Source organism: Petaurus breviceps, unplaced genomic scaffold, assembly GCF_028583685.1.
Source record: "Petaurus breviceps papuanus isolate PSGF00001 unplaced genomic scaffold, PetGlider_PUasm1.0 38, whole genome shotgun sequence".
NCBI classification, from domain to species: domain Eukaryota; kingdom Metazoa; phylum Chordata; class Mammalia; order Diprotodontia; family Petauridae; genus Petaurus; species Petaurus breviceps.
In genome coordinates this window covers 14580989-14588353 of record NW_027186304.1, presented here as the reverse complement: position 1 = coordinate 14588353, position 7365 = coordinate 14580989, and positions in this window count along the sequence as shown.

Here is a 7365-nt window from a genome sequence, read left to right as displayed (position 1 = left end):
TAGAAGGGTTACTAAAAAAAAATAAGCATTTATTGTTAACACAAATGTTCTCTGAAATTCAGGAAGAATACCTTTTTGTCTTTGTGCTAGTATTTAAGCACCACTCTTATAAAATGTCAGTCACTAATCATACATATTGGCTTCTTGATAGAGCTTTTGTTTACCAGACAAGACACAGATCAAAGTGATCTTTCTCCTCCAGACCCAAACTGGTTTAAATGGAGATTAAACCTGTTACATAAAAATTACTACTTGCATGTTTCAGAGATGATAAAGGGAATGAATTATTAATTTTAAGTGGGATTAAGCGTTTTTCTCCACCACGATCATAAGGGAAGGTGGGGGGTGGGTGGGAAAAACAAGTGCCTTGCTTAACAGTAAAGATAACAAAGACCTGCTGCTCACTCTTTACAATAATGTTCAATAAACCAGTGAAATAACCTGTACTCTTCTCACATGCTGATGCTTAATTTTTGTAGAGTTCTTGTTTTTATCCTTCAAATAATTTCATTTGAAGGAATGCATGTCCAAATAAATCTTAACAATAGTTCTGGAACAACTGTAACTTCCTTTTACACTCCTGCTCTTTTGTTTGTATACTACAACAAAGGAAATGACTGTCTAATATCCTCACTTTTAGTGCAAGAACTAAACCAGAATCGATTTGCCAAAACTACCAAATAGCACTACTTCGCATGGTTACTCTTGTAGGGACTAAATGATGTGAATAATTGTGTAGTAATAAAAATAAACAATAAAACAAACCATACCTCATGTAAAAAAATGTTTAAACATTTGTTTATCCAGCACAACAATATTTCAATGTAGGTGTTTCCATTTTAATTAGATGTCTTGTTCACAGCCACCTAGAAAGGCCTTGTATCTGCTTTTAGAACTAATGACCTAAAGCTGGCTATTGCCAGAGTCACTCAAGTATTTAAGTCCCAACCCTCTGAGCAGTAAAAGGATAAGGTTACACATGTAAAAATAATTGTTTGCTCTCTTGAGTTCATCTGGATTCACAAAGATGGTCAACTTTAGACAAAAATTATAGCATACTTGGGTGTTTGGGTGCAGAATAGTCAGAGAACAAAATATTTAAATACATATGAAGCTCTCATTTCGTCTTGGATTAAAATTATTTTTAGAGGTAACATTTTCTCACACTCTTCCACCCCTACCCAACAACCTATTCAGTGATTTCATTTGGACTGAGTTATTTGAGAACTGTCTAGGGAATTATGATTTGTTCAAGTAGATTGGATTACAATAAGATAATCTCTATGCCCAATAGACACTCAGAATTTCTTTTTGTTTTTTTTTTGGGGGGGGGGAGGTTAGGGGATAGGGATATGGGTTCAAGCCATAATGACACATATAAAAAACAAAAGGGAAGAAATCATCATTGCTATCCTCATTCAAAGAATTAATCTGGCTTGAAATATTTAATGCATGATGCACACACAAAACCAATTCACCATTATGTATGTTTATTAGGGATGATGACACACTAAAAATGCAATCAATGCAATGTATGCAATCAAATTTGCCTATTCAATACAGCGAGGTCTCTATTATTTGAATTCACACTTATCTGAAGTTATAATTATGTAAAATATAATCATTGCTTCCAGCCCAGTGGAAATAAGCAGTGCAAATTCAAATAATTCAACCACTTCGTGAGATTCATTATTTACACAAATTGGCACCCAGCAATAATAGAAAAATCAAGCCATCAAGGAATCAATTATTAATCTGATTCCTAATGTCCCAGTAAATATGTTTCATACCGATGCTCATGACAAGGTTCCCTCTCTGCCCAGTCCTAGGCTCTACGTTTCTCTAAGGTGGCAAGGTGGTAAGGTAACATACTGAAAAGTCTCCATCAGCACTACCTGGGATGATCAAATTTCCCAGTGCCAAAGTCTGTTCAAGAGCAATCTGGAAAAGTCTTCACGTACTTGGGATAGACATTCCCCCTAAGTCTCTGACAAGTTTCAGACCTGGGGACTCTGACAGGTTTGATGGTTTTGGTAAAAGTGTTTACAAATTACAATTAAGTTCTGATTGGTGATCAAGATTTTCTCAAGTTATGATGAAAGGAAACTTGATCAAAGCTACATAATTAGCAAGTATTTATTATTTAGTTACCACATTTGGGAAGACATGTACCATTAGTAGTTGTTTATCAGATTGAGGGAATATACGCACACCTAATTGCCAAACTACATGATCTATCTTATTACTGAAATGTTTATCTTGTTACTGAAATTAAAAAGACAGCTTATATAAACAGCTTAGTCACAAAATTGACATAAAACAAAATGGAGCTGTTCAACCTAAGTTAATATAGTCCCATTACAAGGTATAGAAGTTACCTTGAGCTACTAAATAAAGCTTGGCAATATTCAAGAATATTTTTAAGTGATAAGTCAACTTCTATGATGTTTCAATTGATTTGTATGTGACAAAGAAAAAAAACATCATAAAACAATGTGGGCTTTTCTTTATTAACTGTACAGTAACAACCATCTCCAGGTGTTCTCACAAAATATTTAAAAGTAATCACCAAGGCAATGAGTCACTAATCAATAACACAAGGAAGACTAGTTGTGAGGGCTTGCTAAGAGGCCTTTTCAGGGCTGCTCATCCACCTTTGGTGTCCGCCTACCACTCAACCCTCACCTATGGTTCCAAGAAGTTGCTGCATGCACAGCAGCCATACTCAATAAAGCTGTCTTGGCAGACATGTCAAACCAGGTTTAGGGTAACTGACAGGTCTGAAACCCATCAGAGAATAAAGGGAATGTCTGTCCCAAGCATGTGAGGGCTTTTCTTGACTGAATGGATGGATGACAATGATTTTTCCAATGGTCATGAAGGTGGCTGAGGTACGAGTGCTTGGTCAGACATCAAAGATACCAAGGACATCCACTGCATCCTAGGCCATCACTGGTCACCTTGCCTTTTGTCTTGCCACTGAACTTTAATGATTCTGGAACAGAGAGAGAAGCTTATTACTGTGCAACTCTGCCTCACTTAAATCCAATTCACATACAAGGCAAGACATTGTTCTGTAATAATAACTGATTCTCTTTGAAAACAAAGGACCAGCAACATTTCTTCTTAATGTATTTGGAAAAGGAGAATGGAGCGGCAGTTCTAATCAAAGTAAGTGCCCTTCCAAATTAAGAGAATTTACTGGTTCTGAAAATTTTTCCCCTCAAAATATTGTGTAGCTACTTTGTATCATGGGAATGTTTTCTCTTATCTTATAAGACCTCCAGAACCTGCTGCAGCCCAGTGTGATAGTAATGGCAATTAAAGATTCCCCTGTATTGGCTTGGTTTTCAAATTGATTGTGTTAAAACCCAGAGCTTGTTAATCCCACCTGTGGGATGGACTTGTTGATGTGAAAAGAAGCTGAAACTTTGGAAAGCCGTTGTCCAGAGCCCCCCGGCTTTGAAATCCATATGTTGTTTGGTATGGATGTAATGGTTGGACAGTTTGGAAAGCTGTCTACTTGATCTGTTTCTGTCTTGATAATTCTGCCTGTATACTTTTAAGTTCAGGGTGCTGACCTTTTTCCCCTGAATGAGGTAAACAATATATGTTTGACTGATTAAAGTAAGCTTGTTAATCCATTTTGAGTTGCGTTCCTTTATCAAAGCAGATCCAAGAACCTGTGTTGGCAGCAAACCCTGAGGACGCTTGGAGTGCTTGCTGCTACACCATTGCATCCATACTTAGTCAGTTACCAGAGAGGGAAGCATCAACATGTGGGTTTTCAAAGCTGTGGGGCTCAATGCCTGCCCAGAGTCTCATCTGGTCAAATCACATAACTCTTCTCAAAGTGAGCCTCCAAACAAAATCTCACATCAGGGTATATATAGCCTTCATCTGATCAAATCACAGAACACTTCTCAAAGTGAACCCCAAAACAAAGCCTCACATCAGCGCTTATATAGCCTTCTCCTGGCTCAGAGAATGTAACAACCTTTTGGACCCACTGGCTAATCAAGAAGTATCTACTGAAAAACAAGCCTCCCACCCCAGGCTTCAGGTGCACTTTAGCCTAGGGGCAGGGAAGATCTTTAAAATTTACATTCCTGCTACAAATGGTCAGACAGCTAGAAGCCTGTCTGCTGATTTGTTTCTCTGTCTGCTTGTAACTTCTCCTTATAACTTGTTTGTATTCTCTGAAGTTCAGGGTGCTGACCTTTTCCCCCTGAACTAGGTAAATGACATATGTTTGATTAAAGCAAGGTTGTTAACCTATTTTGAATTGCTTTCCTTTAGAAAAGCAAAAAACCTGTGTTGGCAGTTACCCTGGGTGTGCTAGGGCGCTTGCTGCTACAGCTGGTTATCAAATTCTCAAGGATAAGCATGAAGGAATTTTAATATTAATGAGATAATTTGAGATAAAATAAAATAATAATAAAATATGGATATTTTATAATAAATAATAATATAATATATAATCAAGTCAAAATTTTAAATTATATAATAATAAAATTAATAAGATAATGTGCACTTACAGAAAATATTCTGAGTGTGATACATAATTTTACAAGATAATAAATTTAGAGCTAGAAGGAACATTAGAGATTATTTGGTCAAACCCTTCCCCCTTATTTTACAGATGAAGAAACTAACACCCAAGAAGCTCACATAAATAGTAAAAGACAAGGGCTAGGATATGAACTATTTGTGCCCTTCTGATGAGATATCTGGTACTCTTTTACCTGGAAAAAGCTTTACATCAAAAATCATTTTAACCATCTTCTTTAATTCAGATACTGCAGAGTCTAAGAGAATCACTTTTGCACAATCTTCAAAGCATGGGTACAAATGATTTCAGTTTCATAATGTGCAGTAATTATAAATATGCAGATTTAATTTGCATGTTCTTTGATATATGGTTTGATTAATATTGGGATACTTTGCTCACACATGTTTACTTGCCCCTGACTAGAGGTGTATGTCCTGCAGCAACATCATTCCTACATCAGTAAACTTTGCATTTGATTTTACTTAATAAATCATTCCACCAGCTTTTCTTTCTCTTATTTTTTTTCTTTAAAGTAATTGGGGTTAAGTAACTTGCCCAAGGTTACACAGACATTTGTGTGTGTGTGTGTGGGGGGAACCAATGCTGGGAATGGTCCCTTTTCTTTCCTTTATTAATCTCTTTTTTGATTAATTTTTTTTGTTTGTTTCTAGGCAATCTTTGCTTTCTGGCTAATCATTGCTACAAAACAGCAAAACCAAACAGTTGGTGATACAATGAAATGATTTTGTTATACACAGGTCTGGAAATTTTGTCTTTACGGGTGTGCAAAGTAAGACATTTATGATATAGATAATGTGTGGGAAAAACCTACTAATTAAGGAAAGTTGCTATGCTTTGTTCTTGATTACCCAATTGTCTATATCAAATAACTATTTAAGTTAGTAAATTACTATTACCAGCTTGCCATCTCCCTGCTTAAAAAAAAAAAAAAAAAAAAAAAAATTCTTCATTAGTTCCCCATGGCCAAGTCAAAAAAGTCCAAACTCCTCTGCCTGGTCATTCAAGGTCCTCCACAACTTGATGATCCTACACACACCTTTTCATTCACCCTTGTGTCCATCTCATTATGTCCATCTGGGTTCTCTATACTGCTGAAAGTAGGAATACTTAACCTTTCTGCTTTTATGTCTTTGTTAATACCATTCCCTCCAGAGCGAACAGAATTCCTACCCTACTCTCCAGCTCCAATTATTATTGAATTCCTATCTATTTTTAAGGGTCCACTTAAAAATCCATTGCCTCCATATACCTTTCCGTGATGAATTAGTTAGATATAGTCTCACTCTCCTCTTCATTAAAGAATTTTGCACCTCTCTTGTGGCACATTTACATTCTAGTTTGCATTAAAGGTGAATTTTAAATAGATCTCATGCCTCTTATTTGGCAAAAAGAAAAGAAAAAGAGAAAGAAGCTGGACAGAGAACATTGTGAACTCATTCCCTCACAGAACTTTATGCAGTTCTTTGCCCATTGTTGTTAATGTTCAGTCATTTCTGGCTCTTTGTGATCGCGTGTACCATAACACACCAGGCCCTTCTGTCATCCATTATCTCCTGAAGGTTCTTTAAGCTCATATTCATTAATCTACCACTCTGTCAATTGCATCCTCTAACTTCATCTTCTCCTTTTCCTTCATGAGTCCTGTCTTCTTACATAGTTAGGGTCAATGAATATTTATTGATTTAATATATCTATTAATTAATTTTCAAATCTCTTTTTTATATATACACAGCTCAAAGCTATATTATATAGGTACCCAGTGGCAATAGGGTTGCAGGATTATTCTTTAATCCACAGCCTCAAGGAACAAAGCAAAATTTTCTAGTGCATGCAGGTATGGGAATGGGAGGTGGCAAGATTCGCTTCTATATTTGGTGGTAGCAGAAAGGCATCAGGTAATATTAAATATACTTGATATTTAATCCTACTGCTACCAGAAAAAAATGACTTGAATAGTAACATCCTGAGGTATTTTCTGAAGCATTTTGTTATATCTTCTATTGTTATACCATAATTTCCCTTCCCAATGTCTTTCCTCATCCAATTTCCTATGCTTAGAAGTTTTGTCTCCAATCACTTTATCTTTGACTGTCAGAATCCTACCCATCTCAAAACCTTGAGCAAATATCTCTTTCTTTTTGAAAGCTTTATTCATGTCAATAGCATATTCTTTAATTTTGTGAAGTGAAACTGTCTAATGCCTCCTGTCTGTGTGGGAGAATACAGTGGTACATTTTAGCTGCTAAGAATAAATAATCAATTTTCCACAGCCACAAAGAAATTTTCTGACAAACCTAATGCAAATGCCAATGACCAATCTGAATTTCACATGCCAGAATAAGTGAAATTGTTTGAATTAATATCAGCCCATTATGTTCTGTTATATATTAAAAAGTTTCTCAAGTCACAGGACTAGATTTTAGAGCAAGAGAGACCTGAGAACTCATCTAATTCAACCATCGAGGCAACTGAGAATCAAAAAGATTAAGTGACTTGTTCAAATGGAAAAGACAAGATTCCAACCCAAGTCCCTGACTACAAATCTGACACTCATTATGCTATACCACTCTGCCTCAAATATGCTTAATGCTAATACCTCATCAGCAAATTCCTTTATCTGTTTAGATTGAAAAATAAGTTTAACAATAGACTGTCAGAATTGGAATCTTAGACTTCATCTAGACCAACCTCATCTTTTGATAAATGAGGACATTGAGTTTGAGCGATTGGAGGTCATGATAAGGACAAAGAATTGAATATGGGTTGCAAGGCAGAGGAAGAGTTGGAATGAC